Source organism: Rhipicephalus microplus, chromosome X, assembly GCF_043290135.1.
Source record: "Rhipicephalus microplus isolate Deutch F79 chromosome X, USDA_Rmic, whole genome shotgun sequence".
Taxonomy (NCBI): Eukaryota; Metazoa; Arthropoda; class Arachnida; order Ixodida; family Ixodidae; genus Rhipicephalus; species Rhipicephalus microplus.
Window position 1 is genome coordinate 178,288,523 of NC_134710.1, and position 24,418 is coordinate 178,312,940.

General features: G+C 46.1%; 1 protein-coding gene and 1 long non-coding RNA gene across 2 annotated transcripts in view; both read right to left on the reverse strand.

The window, feature by feature from the left end:
* LOC119177226 (E3 ubiquitin-protein ligase MARCHF8) overlaps positions 1-24,418 on the reverse strand; it is a 205,115-nt gene that overhangs the window by 122,849 nt on the left and 57,848 nt on the right. The gene's annotated exons all lie outside the window — the stretch shown is intronic.
* LOC142775882 (uncharacterized) lies at positions 6,129-15,506 on the reverse strand. The gene is made up of 2 exons (XR_012887121.1): positions 15,298-15,506; positions 6,129-6,441 (listed from the first exon to the last, which is right to left on the reverse strand). It is a non-coding gene; the product is annotated as an uncharacterized LOC142775882 (long non-coding RNA).

Below are 24,418 nucleotides of genomic sequence, written 5' to 3' on the forward strand. Positions count from 1 at the left end.
CTTAACCTCATGCATTGCCTAATATACTCAAGCCGCGAATACTATTCGATTGTATTGCGCTAAGGCATAGCGGTTCAAGATACAGTGCAAACAGTAGTGGGGACATTGGGCAGCCTTGTTTTACAGAAGAGCGTATAGGTACTAGTTTTGACAAGTGGCCATCAATAATTAGCCGAGTTGAACAGTCATTGTAACAAGATTTAGCACCTCCCCGCCTAACAGAGCCCACATTTGCCTGCTCTAAAAGGGAAAAGCGAAAGGATTAACTGACACGGTCATAACCTTTGAAAAGGTCTACCTGCAGCATAACAAGGTGTGCTTGATAACTCTAGCAATACTGAAGATGTGTTCGAGCGATGTGTATGTTTGTTTGTATGGAGTGACCCCTAACTCCGCATGCCTCGTGAGGACCGATGAGTATTGACATCACAAACTGTAATTTATTTGGTACTACTTTAGCAAAAATTTTGCATTTAACGTTTGACAACGCTATTGGCCTGTAGCGCCTTCAACGGAACGAAGCTTGGGCTGGGGCCGCCACTTTACGGTGTGTTAGGGTGGCTTCAAGAAGGCCCTTATCTTATAGGAAACACGCCGAAAGGAACAGGCGCGTGGTACATAAAAGCTCGTTTCTAAAGCTTCCTAAACGTGTGACATTGGTGCAGTAATAAAGAAGAAAAAAAAGGCCATTAAGAAGTGGATATCGTGCCCAAAAACTGTTGACGCGGACCGATCGGTCATGAGTTCGACTTCAGTTTACGGAACTTTTAAACATTCTTAGGCACCTTCGACGCAAAAATTTTGGTCTGTCTGTTTGTCAGTGGACTTGTCTGTTTGTCTCCCAAAACGATACTGGAAAGGGTAAAAATCCAACCCCATCCGCTGATAGCTAAGACTGCTATCACAGTGCTGATAGCTAAGACTGCAACAACGCTTTCGAATCAGCGAATACGGAGTGTGAGATGAATTCACAAAGCTGGTCGCTTGTAGATTCTGTTTGCCCTTGGCTAGCTGGTTTTGCTTGACATGTATAGAATACGGATTGTGTGAACTGTTCTAGCGTATACGATTTCGTGACTACTGTCCCACATCTTTTGGGTTCTTGGCTTACGAGAGGAAGGGCGGAACGAAGCCGTACAAACTGCGCAGATTCTGTTGGGCGCCCTGTTTTCAAATCAAATGTGGTGACTTTCGCAATGAAAACTGCGACTCCTGCAGAAGCCTTTCGAGTAGCTGACCCATCAGTAAAAATGATGAAGATGTCGATGTGCTTGTCACTCAACAGGAGCAAGAGAAAAGGGTAAAGTGATATCGGAGGGTATTAGCAGAGAAGAGCTAGGAGAAAAAGTCTGGAAGATTCATCCTGCGCGCGTCCTGTTTGTAGCCCTACACATGGGGTAAAGTGTTAAGTGATTTAAAAAGCATGAAGAAAGATATCTGCAATGCACACTGATACCATGTCCAGAACATGTGAGATCCGAGCAAGTATAAATAGTCACCTTGTTAAGTTATGCAGGATTGTTTGCTCATAGAAACAAGCGAAACGTTGCAACTTGCAAGGCGACAGAACGAACAGTCAGGCAAGACTACCAGGAGTAGTGGCTCTCTACGAGTGCTTCGAAACTGTGTCTGCAAGCGACGTTCGCTTCTCGCCTTCTCTCCTATCAGTGCTGCAGGGCCGACTCTCAGCACGAGACCCGTCGTCCATGTTCTACTCGCCGCGCGACGCATTTATATGGCAGCTTTGAAACTTCGTGCGTCGCCGGAATCATCGTGTCACTCGCGACACGACCACACGGACTAAGTTCAATTGCTTGAAGATACATACCTCCCTAGATGTCAGAGTGGAGAATGTGAGATGTTAAGAGGGAATGAAGACAAAAAGACATCTGTAGTAGTCCTTGCGGTACACGTCAGAAAGATAAAAACTCTGTTAGCAGATGGTCATGACCATGAGTATCGTAACAAACTTATTACATATACAGTCATAAAATATGTGACGGAGTTTATTCAATGGGTTAATATCAATGTTTAGAGCCCTCATATATAACACTTTTTGTGGCATCATCTAAGGTAGATGCATCCTGAGCCCCTTTCATCAGGCAGGTGAACTTCGATCATGATATAAACACGACTAGGTGCGCTAGTTTAGGCAGAGGCAAATACCTTGGTGGTGCAATGGGGCAGTCAGGAAGCATTTGGCCGTCAAGAGACACACACAACTTTAGAGAAGCCACCTCCGCAAAAAGTAATTAATTGCACTGACCTTGCTTGCTAGGGAACCGAGAAAGGAGAAAGGGGAAAAGAGTCGAGGGATCGGAACTGCACTCACGGTGAGCTCGGGGAACACAGACGTGTCATTTATAACGCTTTCGCGTGATCGAAGCGGATCCAAGTTGACCCGATCGAAACCTCGCTTCATCAGATCAGCTGCGTAAAAGTCGTGCAGCGCCTGCGGGAGCACGTGACGCTGACATCTTGGGCTAACGCTGGCGGCAAGTTTGTGAAAAGGAGATACGAGCGTTGGGGAATCGGTAGACGACCGCCCTTATACAAGAATTGATATCGTAACCCTGACCCGTTCCCGAACGAAAGCACCAACTTCTCCTCCTCTTTCCGCTGTGTATAGAAAGAGCACTGAACGAAGCAGAATGAGGAAAAGATGGAGAGAAATGGAGAAGCGCGTGAAGGGGCGTTGAACGCAAGAATAATTGTACGATTCACGTTGAAAGAACAAGTCTAGACGTTGATCACAGTTAACGTGGTGGGCGTCTAGTGAGAACAAATGAAGGCTGGCGCCCATAGGCTGAGAAAAATGGCATGCACTACATACAACTTCGTGCGTTCGAGAAAACGAGCAGATGGACGGAACGGCACCATGTACCAAATAACCTAGGGTCATGGCACCTCAATTCATTCAACGTGGCGCAACCTTCCGGACAGCCAAGTAAAAAGAAAAGAGAGAGAGAAAAAAAAGAGAGCGTAGTGGTCACCTTTCCTGCAAAAAAGGTTCCTTCAGCATACATGTAAAGCACCAGCAAAACTGGAAAAGGCGCCACAAATACCGAACAAGTTCGACGTGCGAATGCAGCCACGACATCGCTGCGCCCCGTCGATCAATTCCCTTTGCGGCGACACTTGCGCTGTGTTTGGTGCCTTCAGGTCGTGCAACTCCGCAGTTGTGAGTGTGTTCGACCGAGTGCACATCAAACATTATGTTATGCTTACGGATAGCGAATAAAGAAGCTAAGTGCATAAATCTAAGTAAATCAAATGAAAAACTAACAGGAGCTTAGCTGTACAAGGGCAAGAACTCGGTGATGCAGTAGGAAGCCAAGGACTTTCGTTGGTCCCCCAATAATTGCTTGACAAACAAGGGCAACTGCCACTGTCACCCTTTTGCTCTTTCCAAGCAGTTCGGCACCCTGGCGTCTCTGGCCAACTGCTGCTGCATTTCTTTCATGTCAGCCTTGGTATGCCGGAGCAAGGCGGTGAATGGTGCTCGCCTTGGTTTTGCCTCCTTTGAGCGCTGAGCGAAGCTCCGAGCCGTCACTGAAATTAATCTGACGCTGCTCACTCCGCCTACTCTTGCGCAAGGGGCGGCATGGAAGTAACGGCTCTAGAACGCTTTCTGATAGACCTGTTAAGTGGTTATGGGGGAGAAATTATATATAGTGCGTTCACGTGTCCGTTGTAATGTATTTACGGCCATACTGAGCAGTGTTTGTTGATTGGTGAAGCCTCTTGTGTGTAATCGCACAGTACACAAGGAGAGAAAAAACATACAAACAAAAAGAATGCTTCCGCTTAACTCCCACAAGCATTAAGGAGGAAGAAGAAGAAGAAGAAGAAGAAGAAGAAGAAGAAGAAGAAGAAGAAGAAGAAGAAGAAGAAGAAGAAGAAGAAGAAGAAGAGGAGGAGGAGGAGGAGGAGGAGGAGGAGGAGGAAAGTTTAAGCGGAAGGACAGGGATGTTAGCCAGTTTTTAGACCGGCTGGCTACCCTGTGCTGGAGAAAGGGGTGAGGGGAATAAAAGATTATACAAAGACAAGCATTGCGCCACAACATACCAGCTTCAGCTAGGATGGCCTTGGAAATTGATTACCGAGATAACGTAGTTCAGTGACACCGTTTGCGAAAACATAGACGGTGACAATTAAAAGATGTTGGTCCTGTATACTGCAAAACTTGCCAGCCGCGGCATTTAATACACTAAAACTCGCGACAACCACCGCAGTTCACATAGAAACCATCGTGAGAGCGCAACTAAACAAAACACACAAGAAGAAACAGACGAGGACAGGCGCAAACTAGAAGCCAGCTTTACTGAAGGAAGATCCACACCTTCATACACCACCATCCTGCACAGTTGCACCGTCACAACAACCCAGAAAATTCAAACCAGATGAGAAAGAAATTGGAATTCAGCATTGTACAGCGCGATGGAGGTTTCACGCACGCACTCGTCACCTGCTTTTTTAGTGAAAGCAGCTTCTAGCGTTTTGCGAGTCGTTTTTTTTCTATACTTGGATAATGAAACAAGCGCGAATAAGTACGAGCACTCAGAAAGGACATTCACAGTGATTGATTGATATGTGGGGTTTAACGTCCCAAAACCACGATATGATTATGAGAGACGCCGTAGTGGAAGGCTCCGGAAATTTCGACCACCTGGGATTCTTTAACGTGCACCCAAATCTGAGCACACGGGCCTACAACACTTTCGCGTTCATCGTGCATTCACAGTGTACTGAATACTTATGACCTACCATCGGAGAGGCTTGTTTCAGCTGGTTTCTTTGGGTAAGTCATCGTGTCTGCTGCTGAAACGCTTCTATAGAAGATGAAGCACGTGACTCAAAAGATCCTGCTAAGTTGTTGAAGAATGTCACATGGTACTAACTGACACCTTTGCAAAATTGTTTTCTGATACCTATATTGACACGGAGCCGCACTTGTACAAAAACGATTTTTTCCCCATGGATCCACTTGTAGCTGATTTTGCGGGTATATTGAAATAAATTCAAGTTTTAAAATATCGTCTTCCTGTGGCACTGATGAAATTACTTCCAAGTTCTTGAAAAATAGTGCTGTGTAGTCCTCTGTATTTTTTATGTACCTTTTCACCAAGTCTACTGAGTGCTCGACTGTGCCTGCAGATTGGAAGGTGAGGAAGGTGGTGCCTCTGTTTGAATCAGGTGACCCACATTCCCCTTTCAATTACAAACCCATCTCATTCACTAGAACTCCTTGCAAAATCATCGAAAATGTCATATTTACTAACCTCGTTTCATTTCTTGAATCCAACGCATTTTTCACTTCATTTCAGCATGGGTTTCGCAAGAACTATTCCCGCGAAACACAACTTGTATCGTTTATGCATAACATTTCATCTTCCTTAGATATAGTACAGGTTATTGCCTGTATTTTTTAGATTTTGCTAAGGCTTTTGACAATATGTCTCACCGCTTACTACTTCTTAAACTCAGTACTCTTAATATTGACCCTAACATCTTGAAGTAGACAGAATGTTTTTTCACTAACCGTACTCAGTTTGTAACCGCTAATGCTGCAGTATCCTCCCACTGTGACATAAAGTCTGGTGTTCCTCAAGGCTCTGTTTTGGGTCCCTTACTATTTATAATATATATTAACGACTTACCTACCGTTATTAGTAGTTCCATTAAACTTTTCACTGATGATTGTGTCGTATACCATGAAATAACAAGTCTGCATGATAATCTCGTTTTTCAGTTCGATCTAGATAACATATCAAAGTGGTGCTCACAATGGCTAATGTTATTAAATCCCACGAAATGCAAGATTATGACTGTTTCACGTCACTCTGATGCATCCATTCCTCTCAGCTATGCTATCAATAACATCAACCTTGAATACGTAACCTCGTATAAGTATCTCGGAATTCACATAACGAATAACCTTTCTTGGCATACACACATTCAATACATCACTAACAATGTCAATAAATCACTCAGGTACACACGCACAATTTTTCTAATGCCCCACGCCATTTAAAATTGCTACTTTACAAAACCTTCATTAGACCAAAACTCGAGTATGCGTCTTCTGTTTGGGACCCCTGTCTAAAAACAATAAAACCATTATTGAGTCTGTTCGAAATCGATCAGCACGTTTTATTATGTCAAACTATTTCCACACAGCTAGCGTTTCATTAATAAAATCAGATCTCGGACTACTTGATTCGCAGCTTAGAAGAAAAGTTTCTCGTCTATGCCTTTTTCTTAAAAGTTCTTCACCTGAACACTTCAATAAGCAGGAGCTCATGTTACAACCGTCGTACATATCGTCACGTCTTGACCATGAGCAAAAAGTTTTCACTCCTCTCGGTCGCAGTTATGTTTTTCCGACTCCTTTCTGGCAAAAACCAGTGCCGAGCCAAACTGGTTTCCTTCCTCCATCTCCTGCATTGAAGACGCATCATCATTCAAAACTGCACTGACAGATTATGTTATGCGCCTTAAATAACTTTTTGTTGTTAAACATGTATTCTCACTGACTTGTATTTTATGTTCTACTTTTATTGCATATTTGTTGTATTACCCACCCCCTCTGTAACGCTTTATGTGCCCTGAGGTTAATCGAAATAAATAAATAGAAATAAATAAGTTTCTGGTGGAGTGGCAGAGGCCAGCTGTGGTTGCGTACACGCAGCGTGAAAAAAGTGGCTAGTCGGTTCGACGTGCCGTTGTTTTTTTGTTTTTTTCGGCCCCGAAGAAGCTCACTCAAGCTGAGCCGACGCACCACCTGTGTGCATCAAAAGGGGGCTGCCTAAAGAACCATGAGAAACGTTTGCGAAGTGTGCCAAGAAGCCGTGTACGAGATTCCCCTCTACTGCGGCAATGTCTACATTGGCCAGACAGTAAGCTGCCTGAATGACTGACTCGGGGAACACGAACGAAATCTTAATAATGAGAGAAGTAACCTTGTTGACCACTAGTTGGCTTGCCCACATTCTGAACCGCGATTCCCATGTGCGAAAATCTTAGGCAAGAGTAGAGAAAAAACGGCTCGCGAAACGCTATGAAGCAGTTTTTATTAAAAAAGCAGGCGACGAGTGCGTAAGCGAAACCTCCATTGCACTGTACAATGCTGAATTCCAATTTTTTTTTCTTGTCTGGTTTGAATTTTCTAGATTATTGTGACGGTGCCACTGCGCAAGGTGTTGATGCATAAAGGTGAGAATTTGCCTTCAGTAAAGATGGTTCGTTGTTTGCACCTGTCCACGTCTGTTTCTATTTGTGTGTTGTGTTCAGTTGCGCTCTCATGATGGTTTATATATATCAAAGCACAAACTCGCCCAGTAGTCAACTCTTTTGAAGTTCACTTTGCGGAGTGTACTGCTCGCTTACAACGAATACTGTGAATCGGGTTCCATCTAGCGGCAACAAAAGGCGACAGTAGACCTTAAAAATATCCTGAAAGGATTTTAACTACTTAGTAGAAATACTTTAAACCACTGAAGGGATGTCCTAAGGATCATCAGCGGACCTATTTGAGCTCTCTGCATGAAGTGCATGATTTGTTACAGTACTTTGAGCATGCGAATCACTACAAATTGCAGCGGCACAGCCGAACGAGTTTTAAACTCTTCATTGTTCCGTTATACCTAGCACCAGTGACTAATGACCGATCTTGTTGGATGTGCCCCGCCTACGTCACTGAACCTTCGTTGGACAGCAAGCGTCATTTGCCTGTGTTCCAACGTGCTCTGTGTTGACGTGAGCAGCGTGAGGGTATTTATCTCGAGATCATTATATTCGGGCAACACAAATTGCGCTAGCTGCTTTTTGTGCAGCAAGTCTAGCGATTGGTGGCTGGTAAGGCTGCGACGTCATGTAAGAAATGTGAGCAACTGGCGAGCGGAGTCAGTTTAGCTTGTTGGTGCAGTGAGCTTCAGGCTCTCGCTATGCAATCAACGCCAGGATTCACGCGTCTGGGGCTGTAACTTCACCCCTGAAGACACAGCTGCATTAATTGCTTGAATTTCACCTCATCAGTAATGGTTCTCGAATGCTTTTTGTTTTTTGCTCATACTTCCTGGTATCTGCATATTGTTAGCGTACAGAAGAATAAAGTGAAAACGCCTGGTAGTGTTGAGGCCCCTGTCAGAGGAAATCGCAACCGGATTAACGCACTGCTTGTCAACATCTTCTCTTGTTAATGCACTGCTGCTTGTGTGTTGCATTAAGAAAATAAAGCGTATTATCAGCACTTTATCGCCTTCCTCTTTTGTACCGTTTTCGCTGGAACTTGACGAGTTTTTATGTATACATGCTGCGTGCGGTCTAGATGCAACAGACCCATGTTGTCACACTCATAACCCCTCGTGCGCCGAGGGGCGATTAACATATTTCCGGCACCCCGAAACGTGCATGAATTTGTCTCGCCTTGTCATCTCGCAGAACGGCTAAACCCTTTAGGCATTTTAATGCTGAGCAGGAACGAGTTCAATTTCTCGCCACCGTGGCTTCCTTCGACAAGGACGGAATGGAGGAAAAAAATGCTTGTATTCTCCGATTTGTTTGCACGTTGGCGAAATAGAAGAAGCCTTAATGAATTTGGAGCACGCACTTGCCATTTCTCTTTTATATGCCATATCCCAATGTCAATGAGAGCGCTTTTGAGCGATGGAGAAATTCATTTAGCTCGTGTGAGGTGGCTTATAGCATAAGCTTGTATAACTCACTGTTTTTTATCTTTCTTTCTGTGCTGTTGCAGGGTCGTCTCTTAATATTGGACAGTCATTCTAATGTTTCAGATGCTTCACCGCTGGATAGCTGAAATATCAAGCTGATAAGCTCCGCCTATTACCAAGCTATTCGAAGGAACTATATGTGGCATTTCATTTCTTGAATCATGTACAGCGTAACCGAACCATAATATTTACTCTCTGAAAACGTGGCCAGAAAATTACAACATAAAAATTAATTCTATTTAAACAAAACCGCAGTACTTTTTCAGATAGCAGGATCGAATACCGGTCGTGGCAGTCACCTTTCTGCGAAGTCGAATTGCCAAGGATCTAGAGGCGCTTAGGTTTAGTCCTAGAGGCGCTTAGGTTTAGGTGCACGTTCAAGAAAAACAAATGGTCTAAAACTCTAGAGCTCTTCACTGCGGCATCCCTCATAATTATATCGTGGTTTCTGCACGTAAAACCTCGCAATAATTATTAAAGTATTTTTACATCTCATAAAATACAATTTTAAGCTACCTTAGCACGTGTTTATTTATTTTGCAAGGGAGTTTAATAGCGATGCCAGGTAGCGACCAAGCGACCAAGGCCGACGCCACTTGCATTCGTGTGTACTTCGGTCGGCGCAGTAGGGTCATAATGACGCAGTACGGGTGGTGAGGTAAGGAGTTGGCGCAGTGTTGTGAAGGATTCGTCACAGGCTTCTGTCCAATGCGAAAGATCTGCAGGGCCAGCAAGGAGTTTGGTGAGCGGAGCCATGATGGAAGCAAAGTTCCGGACAAACCGACGAAAATAGGAGCACAGGCCCACAAAGCTCCGTAGTTCTTTAACTGTAGTAGGCTTAGGAAATTCAGCAACAGCACGAAGCCTGTCAGGGTCGAGAAGGCTTTCGAGACGACATGACCAAGTATGGTGAGTTGTTTAGCCCCGAAGTGACATTTCTTCAGGTTAAGCTGAAGCCTGGCGTTCGTAAGGCACTGTAGAATTTTACGCAGACGAGTGAGATGCGAAGTGAAATCGGGTCAAAAGACCACGACGTCATCAAGATATTCACAACACTGCGCCAACTCCTTACCTCACCACCCGTACTGCGTCATTATGACCCTACTGCGCCGACCGAAGTACACACGGATGCAAGTGGCGTCGGCCTTGGTCGCTTGGTCGCTACCTGGCATCGCTAGTAAACTCCCTTGCAAAATAAATAAACACGTGCTAAGGTAGCTTAAAATGGAACATCACAAGCAGATGTTCCATTTGAGACCGCGTAAAATGCTGTCCATCATTCGCTCGAATGTGGCGGGCGCATTGCAGAGTCCGAATGGCATTACGGTGAATTCATAGAGACCATCTGGTGTGACGAACGCCGTTTTTGGACGATCAGACTCAGCCATTGGGACCTGCCAATAACCTGAGCGAAGGTCAAGCGAGGAAAAGAATTCTGCACCTTGGAGACAATCGAGAGGGTCGTCTATTCGGGGAAGAGGGTAAACATCTTTCCTCGTAATGTTGTTTAGGCGCCTGTAGTCTACGCAGAACCGGATCGAACCATCCTTTTTTTTTTTGACGAGTACAACTGGTGAAGACCAAGGACTACAAGAAGGCTTGATGACTCCACGCTGTAGCATGTCGTCTACTTGTTCGGCAATTACGCGACGCTCCGCCGGAGACACACGATAAGGGGCGCTGGCGCAAAGTACTCTTTCCTGTGCCAATTGTGTGCACAACGGCGTTCGTTCTTCCTAGAACCGCTTGGGGAAAGTCGAACGAACGCCTGATTTCGTGCAACAGGGTAACAAGCTGCTCTCGTTGAGCCGGGGCTAGATGGCAGTCAATAGAACGATGAAATGCATCGAACGACACACTGTTCGAGGCAAAGTGAGGAACCAACGCGTTCAGCTCCATATTCGGCTTGGTGTCGAAGAAATCGGCAGGCACGATAGTACCTTCATCGATAAGCTGAATGTGGCCGAGCGTCTCATTGCGGCGCAAACTGAGGGGGCACGAGTTCGGATTGGAAATAAATATTCCGGTAGTGTCTTGACAAAGCGCAAGAACGGCGAATGGCAGCGATGTGTGATGGCGGCTACCGAAGATGTGAGATGGCGTGAATAGGACGGTTGCGTCGGAAAGTGAAGTGCAGCAGGCAGGGACAAACTGGGCGCTGAAAGGAAGAAGGTCTATGTCCGTCGCGACGACAAGGTCAGCCACACTAGATACGGCTGCATCAACAGAAGGCGCATCACGAAACGGTAACAGCTCCACTTCGGCCCGAGCGCAGTCCACGACGGCGTGATGACGTGATAGAGATCCCATCCTAGGATGACATCGTGGGAACATGAAGCCAACATGTGAAATTCAATGATGTACAACACGTCTCGAATAACCACTTTTGCCGTACATGCCACGACGGGCTCAATTTGTTGGGCGCTCGCAGTGCTAAGAGAAACTACGGGAGAAAGCATCGTCACTTTACGAAGAGAGCGGCATAGCCTTTGACTAATCACAGATATCACAGCACCGGTATCGATGAGTGCAAGTGTTCGTACACCTTCGACAATTACATCGACAAGATTGGCGGGAGACCGGCGAGGACTTAAACGATTAGGCGATGACGCAGCTCGTGCCTCCGGAGCTGCGGCAGCTAGTTTTCCGTCTCAATGGAGGTGGGTCGTCGACGCATAGGCGACACGGAACGACGACTTGGTGAAGGGGGAGGCGAGCGGGAAGTAGAACGTCGAGAAGCGGAGGTTCGGGTGCCGGAAGCAGCTTGCGCATGGCGTTCGTGAACTTCAGGTGGCACGTGAGGCGCGTGGCATGGAGGCCTAAACGAGTAGTCAGGGTATCTTGGTGTATTAGCTGTGAAACGCCGACGACATAGACGCGCAACGTGACCTGGAATCCCGCCAAAGTAACACATCGGCCGGTTGTCAGCAGTGCGCCTAGGATTTCCAGCGTGCTGCTGTGTAGCTGGAAATGGCGCGGTGGAAGGTCGCACAGGTTGTGGCGTATACAATGGCAGATGAGGTGGAGGCATTGCCACGACGGCCGCATAAGTCAGTGGCGCGGCAACAGGTGTTGATGGAGAGGCAGGCGTAGGTAATGGCAACGCCTCGGAGACCTGCTCCTGAATAGCCTGTCTGATTGTCGGCGTTAGACGGTTCGTTGGTGCTTCGGTGGTCGGCAGATACGAGAGACACGAAAGCTGTCGTGCGACCTCTTCACGTACGTATATTTTTATCTGCTCCAGCAGGGTGCTGTCACCACCGACGGCTAGGGAAGCGAGAGAGTCGTCGGCTGTCGTTGACCTCCGAAATGATGCACGTTGTTTGCGAATCTCTTCCAAGTTCTGGCACAAGGTCACAAGTTCGGATACGGTACTTGGGCCCTTTGCCAGCAACATTTGAAAGGCATCATCGTCTATTCCTTTCAAGATATGCCTGATCTTGTCTTGTTCGGTCATCTCAGGGTTAAAGCGCCGGCATAAATCGATAACATCTTCAATGTAGCTAGTGAAGTTTTCGCCCCGCCTTTGCGCTCGTCCGCGTAGGCGCTGTTCAGCACGCAGCTTGCGCACTGCGGGGCGATTGAACACAGCGGCAAGGGTGATCTTGAAAGCGGCCCAAGTGGTAAATTCAGTACGGTGGTTTGTGAACCACAGGCTGGCGACGTCTTTGCGATAAAATGGGACGTACTCCAATTTCGAGGGGTCGTCCCACTTGTTGGCGGCGATCACCTTTTCAAACAGCTGCAACCAGTCTTTTACATCTTGGTCCTCGGTGCCGCTGAAAAAGGGGGGATCCTGTTGGCGCAGGGTGGTAGGTACGATGACCAGTTGAGATTGGGCCGTGCTTTGCAGGGGGGTGCCTCGCTCGGTCGTCTGATCAGGCATTGCTGATGCAGTGGGCAGCTTCCGGCTTCGAAGTTCCAGGTTTGCGTACCCCACACCTCCACCACTTTGCAAGGGAGTTCAATAGAGACGCCAGGTAGTAGGCAGGCAGCCGGTATGGACAGAAATGCTCGAGCAGTCCAGCGTCTACAGCTCGTGCACACATTCGCACTTCGCACTCCCAGAGAGATGGTCCCACTAGTCAGTGCCTTGCGATTTCCCCACTACAATTTATTCAATTTATTTATTTATTTATCTATTCATTTATTTTACCCTCAGGATTTTCACTTTATCGAGGGGAGGGACATGTTATATATCAGAAATGGAAACAGCTTTTGATAAACAAATACAAGAGGGAAACTTCAACAATTCACAGAATTATAGAAACATTGATTACGCGTCAACTACGTCAACAAAAATAACGTAGCAGTAGCGATAATGCAGGTGATACATGTTCAAGAACTAAAGAGAAGAGCAGCAACCAACCGAAGAAAAAAAAAGATGTGATATATATATATATATATATATATATATATATATATATATATATATATATATATATATATATATATATATATATATATATATATATATATATATATATATATATATATATATATATATATATATAAAGGAGAAATCAAGCAGCGCCAAACAAAATTTCTAAAACGATCTTCAAACGTGAAGTGTCGGTGATAGTGGTAGCTGATCGTGGGAGTAGATTCCACTAACATGTAGTTCTTGGAATGAAAGCATGCGAATGAGTTAAGGTTCTGCAACGAGGAACATAAACTTTTTGTAGATGATCGATTCTAGGTGATATGAATGAGGGGGGAGGGGAGTTAACAAAACGTTAACGAAGTTTATGAAAGAGACTGAGCCGGGCTACTTTACGTCGAATGGTGCATTCGGGAAGGATTATTTCATGTTCCTTGAACTTACCAAATGAGGTGACCGGATTTTCGAGTAACTTTTTTGTGCTATATAATGACTAAGTCTCCTACTTTTTACACTTCTCTTTAACTGCCATTTGTATCGTTCATATGTGACCCTCACTTAAGCATGCTCAAAAGAGTTTTAGTATTAGCTTGCGTCAACATTTTGTAATGTTGCTCTCGTTTGTGTAAAAAGTATGTCTATCGTCATTGTCACGAGCAAAGGAGGCGTATGTGACCATGGTTGTTGCCGCGTCCTACACCAGCCGCCGCGTATTGACATCAACACCGGTGCGTCACACTTACCGCTAACAAGGATACTTTACACCAGGTGGCTCGTTCGTCAAAAACAATCGGTACCACACAGCGAGCCGCTCGGCGCATTCGACGCCAGGGAAGAACGTGAGTGGAAAGAATGCCAAGCACGCATCGACAACAGCTTTCGTGTTGCGCCCCGAGAGCAACTGTGGTTCATGATATGGATGGTTTTACTCTTGCCACCATATAAATCTATAAATTCCAAATTGTTGTTGCTCTTCGTGCATTCTATACGCGCATCGCCAATTTGGGAAAAACTTACGACAGTCATGTTTCGGCTTAAATTTGTCTCGGCGCCTTGTTCCGTGTTTTCATTTCCAACGCGGCGCACTGTCGTCGCCCACTTTATGGTGTGAGTGGAATGGCACTTTCTCCAACGTATACCACATGTCGAGTTTCTTACCCCCCCCCTTTTTTTTTTCATATGTTCTATCCTGTATCTACTGCCGCTAGTATTTTCATGCGCGTGTCTTTGCGCTGTTTTCGTTTCGTTCTCGCCGATCTGCGTCACAGACACGGCTCCAGGACAGCGTGTCACCTTCACCATTTACCGCAAAAGATCTTGCACGCTGGTCTTCAGTCGCGCCGAAGTTCCTACAATTTCATTGTCTAGACGTGGACTCTCTTTCTTTTTCTCGCTTTAGTCGGGTTGATGGCAGACAATGGACACAAACACGTTGGCACTCACTTTTTCCGGCGTTTCTGAGGCCAGTCGGTCAGCGACGAGCAGTCGAGGCAGCTAGCGAATAACTTGGCGCTTTGTACAGGACGAAGTAAGCACTCGCAGTCACGCCAGACGCGAAGACACGGCTTCACTCTTAAAGGTGATGGGGGACAAAACAAAAGTGACAAGCGGTTTCCAACTGCGAGAGTGGAGAGGACAACAAAACCTTGTCACACTAGCCACGATTCTATTTTCGTGTGGCGTGTGATATCAGGTGATGAGTTTCGCGAGTGTCGATGTGTTTAGATGGGATGCTCGTAATGTTGAAGTATAATCCAATTCTCAGCACCCAGGAAGAAAAGTAATTACTCAAAACCTGTCGTATACAGTAATTTTTTTTGCATTCAACACTGTGCTATAACATACGAGAAGAAGACAAAGGAAAGGAGACTACTTTCACAATAGACGCAGACAGAAAATGACACATTTTCATGTTCTTTGCTAGCCGCTCTTAATTTCCTTTTCTCAGCGAATTCTTTCACAAAGTTGCAATTGTGACAAAAAAAACGAACTCTTTTACTGCCTTAGTATTTTCGTAATCCGTCAATGACGGTATGCTAACACGTTTATGAGAAAATGGAATTTTTCTGAGCCCCTTTTTGTACCTTACAAAAACAAGCGCGTCATTATCGGTTTAAACATATTATAGCTATTGTGAACACCATCCTTGTATAGTATAACGTAAAGCTGGCTTTTACTCACCATATTCTCCATATTCTACTGCCGATATGTTTCGCCAATATTGACTCATCAGTCCAAGGGCGAAAAGGGCTTGGAATAAGTGGCATAGTTACAAAGCAGTAGCTTTACACATTTTCGCCAAATACGTTTTACGTGTTGCACATATCTGCCATTCAAAAAGCTCCGCAACAAGGTTGTCAATGAGTATAGGGTCACTTCGATGAAGGCAAGGTTCCGATGGTTGTTCATTAAATGCCGAGAAAGACTGAAACTTACGTTGCATACGTGAAACGGAAAATTTCACTCTACGAATGAAAGTGCACAAGTGCGATGTTCAGTATGATTGCCACGTGTGCAACACACTCACGAATCATGTGCGCAAGCGTCATCTCTTCATAGAATAAGACGATGCTACAATCACATGACTGCTTTTCTATTTTTTTGACACAAACAGCGCCGTATACCAGTTGTCTCGAACTCACCTCAACCAGTGGACCACAGTCACGTTATTGAGCCCCGCAAGAGCCGGGGCAGTGAAGGGGATATAGGAGTGGGGAGAAGAGAGAGAAAGAGGGGTGGTGCAGTTTACCAGAAAACGCTGCAATTATAAAGACAACTTGCCCGTACCTCATATGCAAGTAATTTCTAAAGAAAATGTGGTGCCAGGATTTCAGCAGCATGTTGCTGCCGATCTTTCAAATGACTGAAACCTGGGCGACGGTTGTGAAATATATTATTTTGTTTCACGGTTACGTTTCAGAACAAGGTGAACGCATGGAATGCCTTACTGAGACAATGCCTTAAACCAGACATGCATGTGTAGCTCACGAACATACTTAATAAGAAACATAAAGAAGATTGGGGTGAAGAGTGTCATGTGCGAGCCATTGGCAGCAACCGAGACCCTCGTGGGGCCGCATTCGGCCTGCGGACAGCGTGTTTGGGACCCCTGCCTTATAACACTAACAGCACTGACAAAAACGTGCATCAAGTTTGCGCCTGCTCATTAGGTCATGCTCTCTGTATTAAATTGAACAGGGACACTATGAATAAGAACTGAAGTTTTGTGGCAAGTGACGCGTACAAGTGAAACGCGAAGGGGCATTTGAACATGCATACACGCAGCAGGTAATTCATAGCTATTGTCGAGGCTTTCGAAGCCACTTCCACCGGCAAAGAATCTGACCTCGGACGCTTTTTACAGGCCTTCTACAGCACGCCTTAGGCTCCTAAGTTCATGTTAACGGTTAGTTTACATTAGTCTTCGGGGCTAGTACCTACGAGGGATTCCGCGTGAAGATATAGCAAAAAACTTCGTCTTCTTACGCAATACATCACTAGGAAAATAAAAAAAAAATTGCAGCGTTCTTGTTCGCTTCATTATGATAGAAAATCGCAGGAAAAGCGTGTGTGCGATATCCGTTCATGACCGCGGCGCCCACTACTGTATATAAAACACAGAGGGAACATGGAGAAATAAGCGGCTGAAACCTGGCAATGAACAATAATAAATTAAAAACAATTTAACATCAAAGCTTTCAGGACAATTGTAATCGCGGCCTCTCGCACAAAAGTGTATTACTGTTGCGGTGCAACGCGGACAAAGAGAAGGTACACTTTGAGACAGCGAAAACAGCGTCTTCTTGCTTGCTTGCTTGCTTGCTTGCTTGCTTGCTTACTTGCTTACTTGTTCCTCAATGCCTTGGCTTGTACCCACTACGGGGAATTGGCCATTAAGCCGGCGGTTTTTGTAATGGCGAAAAGGAATTTGAAATTTTTATGAACAAAAAAATTATTCAGTTTTATAGGAAACATAAAAGTGCTGAATAGCAAGATCGTCTTCTTCGTTGTCGAGTAGCCAAAGACCCACTACATCGTGTCCGCTAAATCCAACAAGATTTAAAAGAAAAAAATGCTAGAGTGCAAGCTCCCGCAATGCTTTGCCAGCAATAACGAAGCCAGCTTTTGCCCTCCAACTTTCTCAGAAACCTGCTATTTTCTGGTGGTGCTCATTTAGACATCAAGTGGCTTTGATTTGTTATTCTAAAGACTGCGTTAATTAAAAATTGAAAAATATGTTTCCTACAATATAATCCGCAGAGACTAGTATCGGTGACTTAATCTTCAATACAATTTACCGTAAATACGAGGCTTCCTAAAGAAAACTAGTGAAAGAAGGGCGCGCTTTGAACACTATCTGACCATAAAAGGTTGCCACGTTAAACTCGTTGGGCGTGCGAGGAAAACGCTCCTTCTCAATCGCCGAACGCCAACAGCTCGTCATGCCCCTAGTAAGATGGCTGCCACAGCCGCCATTTTACGGTTGGGACTGCTCTACTGGTGGGCGAGAATTTCCACTCCAACAATATTTGAAACCTCCTTGGCTAAATCTCACCATCGTCATTTTTATCCACATGTAGACACGCCTTATTTGCCTCCATCTCAAAGAGCAACGTCCCGATGCGAAGTCGGTAATGATTTTTTTTTATTGTCTCACACAATCACTCGCTGACATAAGGCTTCATGCTCACTAAGGGAACCAGTTCTAGATGGTGCTGGCGACACCTCGTACAATACGAACCATCGGGAACGACTTCGTAAGTAATATCACTGAATTGTCGCAGCAATATTATAGTGCTTTCTGGCACCTATATCTACCTTGACAACAATGCTCGTACTTGGTAAGGAAATAGAGAAGCCAGTCTCTCAGCAATCGGACCGACTTTCGACTGAAGTTTGTCGATACCTTCGCCAGTGTCAATCGACGAAACCATGCGCAGCAGCTATTAGAGCTACGGGTCAAAAACCCAATGAAACCATTGCATTGCTTGCCGAAGATACTAACTCGCCTCTTTCGTCGATCTAACCCGCATATGACGTAAGATAAGAAGTTAAGCTACCTCATGTGCGGTGTCAAGGAGCAGCTTTTCGCCGGGCTATAGCGCCACCCTCCAAGTACCGTGGTTGACTTTATTAAGGAGGCTACGGCTATCGAGCAGGCCCTTCATCAACGCTTCAGGCAATATGATCGCATGTCCAGCAATGTCCCTATCAATGCTGTCGCCGTGACGTCTGAGAATCAGAGCTCCTTACGAAACTTCATTAGAGAGATAGTTAGCGAAGAGCTCAGCAGAAGTTCCAGACTTCGGTTGCTGAAACTCCTATTGCGTCGGTCGTTGAAGTCGCACGCGACGAAATTCGCGAAGCGTTCTTCACCACTGGTACTGATGCTGAGCAGCATCCCATGAGCTACGCCGCCGCTTTCCGACGTCCACCGCCCGCTATGCCGACGCCGTACCGCCAGGCGCCAACAGCCCCTTGGTCACCACCGCAAGAGCGGACACTGCACCAATCGCCCATCCTTCCGCCATACCACCAGCCGTTCACCGCCGCGCCAAGGTCATCATCGCAAGAGGAGATGCTCAGACATCCACCGCTCCGAAAAAACAAAACAAAAAACAGATGCATGGCGCACAGTAGACAGGCATCCACTGTTCTTTAACAGCGGAGGGGCAGGCATCGCGGTGATTCATTCCGACCTCTTCGACCATGGTTTGACGGTCGATGCGCCAACGACAAATGCACGTCGCCACGCCGCGACGACACCTCTTTCTACGGAGCCCGTTCTATTTGAAGACTGCCGTACCACTGAAGAGCAGGCAATGTCTACTCACCAGCCGCGCTTGGGACGTCGATCCCGCTCTTCGTCTCCCATGCGTTCGCCTTTGTCGCAATGACACAACTTCGCGGACCCTAATACAAAATCATCTAGCCCGCACCAGAGGAACTGACAGCGGCGACCTCCGGGGGAGAGGTTGCAGGTTATGAAGATGACACCGAAAAACCCCCGACTTTTCTATTATCAGTCAGGACCTCACCAACAGCCTCAGAAAAGTGAAGACTCCGTGGATGGGCCCTCATATAAGAACGGCAGGCGATCAGTTATTGATGCCCTCTGGAAGATGTACAGCGAAAATCGATATCGGAGGTTCTCCTTTCGCTGCGTCGTTCATAGTTATCGCCGCATTCTGCAAAAATCTAATTCTTAGCATGGATTTTTTACGAGAATATGGCACCGCCATCAGCATCCCAGACAGTTTGATTACTTTCTGCAACAGTCCGGGCTTACCTGATTTTCTAGCGGAACGACCAAACCAACTGCGCCTTACTGATGACGATGTGGTCCTCCCTCCTATGCATGCTTCTTTCTGTAGCCCCCGCAGCCCAATTTGACGCTGAAGGAGGTGCAGTCTCGATAATCTCACTTCTCTTCACCCAAGGTATTTCACACGAGATATCGTCAGGATTACTGCTGTACGCACGGATTTGCCGCTGACCAATTTTAGTGTTGAGTGCCGGCACCTTCCAAAAGGCACGGCTGTCGCTTACTCCGGCGATGTCGTAGACGCCGAAGGCTGTTTGCCAGTAGTCGACAAAGTGACCAAACTTGATTGAGCACCCATTCTGGAGGTTAGCATTATTTTGCCTAAGGGAGAGCGACGCAGGCTCCTTGAGCTACTGGCCGAATTCCAAGACTGCCTTTTGACAACATCAACAACATAGGATAATTGCCGGGAAGGCGGCGAGACCTATTCACCGGAACCCTTACCAAGTCGCTCTAAAAGAACGCGAAGCAATACAACAGCAGGCAGACAAAATGTTTGGAGACAAAATGTGATTCAACCATCACAGAGCCCCTGGGCGTCACCTGTGGTCCTCGTTAAAAAAAAAGGACGGCAGCCTGTGCTTCTGTGTGGATTACAGGAAGCTAGATCAGGTGACCAAGAAAGACGTGTATCCACTACTCCGTATATATGACTCTCTCGATAGACTTCGACATGCTCGATACTTTTCTTCAATTGATTTGCGGAGTGGATATTGGTAAATCGTGGTAGACCCGAGAGACCACGATAAGACCGATTTTGTAATACCAGATGGGTTATATGAATTTACAGTCTTGCCATTAGGTTTGTGCTCAGTGCCTGCTACCTTTTAAAGACTGGTGGATATATCGTGCTTTCCGAGTTGAAATGGAAAACCTGTTTAGTGTATCTGGACGATGTCACAGTGTTCTCCGCAACATATGACAAGCACCTTGAAAGACTTCAAGTAGTCTTACGAGCCATATGGTCCGCGGCCTTGACGTTGAAGCCTGAGAAGTGCCACTTTGGCTATGAAGAACTGCAATGTATTGGTCGCGTCATTAGTCACGCAGGCGTTCATCGCGATCCCTAGAAAAACGCAGCCGTTGCACAGTTCCTTGTGATGACCGATAAAAAAGGCTGTCTTCTCGGCCTCTGTGCATATTATCGATAGTTTATTGCGAATATCGCACACAACGCATCATCGTTACCTCGCGTCCCAAGAATAGACGTTACCTTTGAGTGGAACAACGAGAAGTAGGCTGCTTTTGACCATATGTGCCAGCGAGCACAAACATCTCCAGACCTTGCCCACTTTGACAAGACAGCCCCTACGATGCTTCACACTGGTGCTAGCAATGTAGGTAATAGAGCTGTGCTTCTGCAGCAGCAAGAGAGCGCAGACAGGGTAATTCTTTGCAAGCAGAGTACTAACATGCACTGAGGCTAAATATTCAACGACTCAGAATCTCTCACCGTGGAATGGGTGGTTACAAAGTTTTGACAGATTTTATATGGCCGCCCCTTTAAAGTGATAGCGACCACTCACTGTGTTGGTTAACAAATATTCAAGACCCTATACCAGCCGATTGGCGCAATGGAGTCTCAGGCTGCAAGACTTCGATATGGCAGTTGTACACAAGTCAGGGAAGCGACATGTGAACGCTGACTGTTTGTCCCGTTCACCCTTTGAGTCGGCAACTCTACTCGAGGAGGAAGAAACAGCATTCCTCGGTGTCCTCGACACGACTGGTATTGCGCAACAACAACGTGATGACCCTGAGTTGCTTGACTTAACTACTTGGACGGTAGATCTCAGAAGGCGCCAAGCGTTTTCGCAAGAGTGTTGCCATCAATTTGTTTACGGGGCAGAGTACTCTACAAAAGAAAATTTTTGTCGACGAGATCCGCCTATTTGCTCGCCATCCCAGCAGCTCTTCACACCGAAGTACTCAAATCGTGCCACAGCGAGGTGACTTCTGGCCACTTATGTTGCGCGAGAACGTTGGTCAGAATACATCAAATTTACTATTGGTCAAAGCTAACAACAGCCGTGAAGCACCACGTCCGTATACACTAGTCTCGACTGCCAGCGACGCAAGTCACCACCGACTAAACCAGCTGACCTCCTGTAACCCGTGCAGGTCCCGAGATCTCCATTCGACCAGGTCGGCATGGACATTTCAGGCTCACTTCCTACTTCTGCTGCAGGGAACCACTGGGTTATTGACGCGACGGATTATCTGACCCGTCGTGCCGAGACAAAGGCTATCCAGATGGGCATACAGCACTGTAGGTGGCAAAATTTTTCATCGAGAATAGAATGTTGTGTCGAGGTGTGGTGCACCAACCGTCGTGATCACAGACAGAGGAACCGCATTTACGGCAGCTCTTTTGGATCACGTCCTGATGCTGAGTAGAACAACCCATCGTAAGACCACCGCCTACCACCCATAAACAAAAGGGCTGGCAGAGAATCTAGACAAAACAAACAACTGAAGACATGCTTTCGATGTACGTAGACGTTGAACGCAAAAATCGGGATGAAATCTTGCCTTACATAACGTTTGCGCACAGCATGGCCAAGCACAAAGCGGTCCGCATAACCCCGTTCAGCCTCGTTCATGGACGGGAAGTACGAACTTACATGCGATGTTACATGAATGTTGATTGTGATGCTACCGGACGAATGTGACGTAATCAACCCGGACACCGATGCGTTTATGAAACGCTCGGAAGAAGCTATATGCAACTTGCATGCTTGCGGACTCACCAGCAGTAAGAGTATACAATACAAGCCGCTACAATGCTCACCGCAGAGCAGTCGTTCACCGAACTGGCGACAGAGCATTAGTTTAGACGCCCGTGCGGAAACGAGGGCTATCCGAGAAGCTCTTATAAGGAGATACTTTGGACCGTACCTAGTGCTGCGACAATATTGTAACAATCACGCCATTGATAAACGCATCACTGAGAAATAAAAGAGCACACCATTAAATAAAGTCAGGGACTTGAGACGTGCGCCGCACTTTAATTTCGTCATGAACGTATCAGGTCAACATAGTTGGCTCTGCGTATTGCGGTGCAGCCGTTCGCACAACACTTCGTCAACTGATAGCGTGACAGAAAGGTGGTACACTATTCGAATTCAGCATTACGTTTAAGCATTCTAATTTAGTGCACAACTAAAAAAACTATATTCTTTTTCTATGGTGTCTCCTATAATAAGGCTATCAACACGCGGATTTTTTTTTAATCCGGTTGGGAGCTGCGCGGCACCGGGATTTGAACCACGGACCTCTTGCATGCGAGGTGGATGCTCTAACCACTACGCCATCGCCGCATTCTTTAAAAAAAAAATCCGCGTGTTGATGGAACTGCATTAAGAGGCCTGGGGTGCGGCCTCACCGGTAACCACCGCCGGGAACGCACTCCCTCACCAGAGAAGGATTGGCCACCCTGGTGCAGTATCTGGCCACTACCTCCCACATGCATATGTCAAATAACTCACGGCCCTCAGTCCCCAGCAGCTGCGAAGCAACTGACCACGGCGGCGGTCAGATCTGCAACGCAGCCGAGGGTGCTAAGAATCTCTGGATCCGGACAGGCGGCCATTGGAACCTGAACTTGGCAACATTTAACGCTAGAACCTTATCTAGTGAGGGAAGTCTAGCTGTACTATTCGAGGAGCTAGAGGGTGTTAAATGGGATATAATAGGGCTCAGTGAGGTTAGGAGGACAGATGAGGCCTATACTGTGCTACAGAATGGGCACGTACTTTGCTATCGGGGCTTGGCAGACAGAAGAGAACTGGGAGTGGAATTCCTAATTCACAGAAACATAGCTGGCAACATAGAGGAATACTAACGCATTAATGAAAGGGTGGTAGGTATTGTAATTAAACTGAATAAAAGATACAAGATGAAGGTAGTACAGGCTTACGCGCCTACATCCAGCCATGATGAAACTTCAGTTGAAAGCTTCTATGAAGACGTGGAATCGGCAATGAGTAAGGTAAAAACACAGTATACTATAGTGATGGGCGACTTTAATGCAAAGGTAGGGAAGAAGCAGGCTGCAGACCACGCAGAAGGAGATTATGGCATCGACACTAGAAACGCCAGAGGAGAGCTACTAGTAGAATTCGCAGAACGCAATAATTTGCGGATTTTGAATACCTTCTACCGAAAACGAGAAAACCGCAAGTGGACATGGAGGAGCCCTAATGGCGAAAATAAGAACGAAATAGACTTTGTAATGAGTGCACACCCAGGAATCGTGCAGGATGTGGAAGTGGTTGGCAAGGTACGATGCAGTGACCATAGAATGGTACGGTCTCGATTCGCCTGGACTTGAAGAAGGAACGACAGAAACTGATATGCAAGAAGCCAATGAATGAGCTAGCACTGAGAGGGAAAGTACAGGAATTCAGAGTGTCGCTGCAGAACAGGTACTCGGCTCTTAGTGAGGAAACCAACCTTAACGTAGATACAATGAATGATAATCTGACGAGTATCATTACGGAGTGTGCAGTGGAAGTTGGAGGCAGGGTAGTTTGACAGGACATTGGCAAGCTTTCCCAAGAAACGAAGAACCTAATTAAGAAGCGTCAAATCATGAAAGTCTCAAGTACAACAGACAAAATAGAACTGGCAGAGCTTTCGAAGTTGATCAATAGGCGTAAGGTATGCGATGTAAGAAGGTATAACATGGAGAGAATTGAACACGCTCTGAAAAACGGAGGAAGCGTCAAAGCAGTGAAGAGGAAACTTGGGATAGGCGAAAGTCGGATGTATGCACTAAGGGACAAAGAAGGCAAAATAACTACCAATATGGATAGGATAGTTAAAATAGCGGAGTAGTTTTACAGAGATCTGTACAGTAGCCGAGACAACCACGACCTTAATACTATAAGAACTAGCAGTAACCCAGATGACACCCCACCAGTAATGATAGAAGAAGTCAGAAAAGCTTTAGAGAGTATGCAAAGAGGCAAAGCT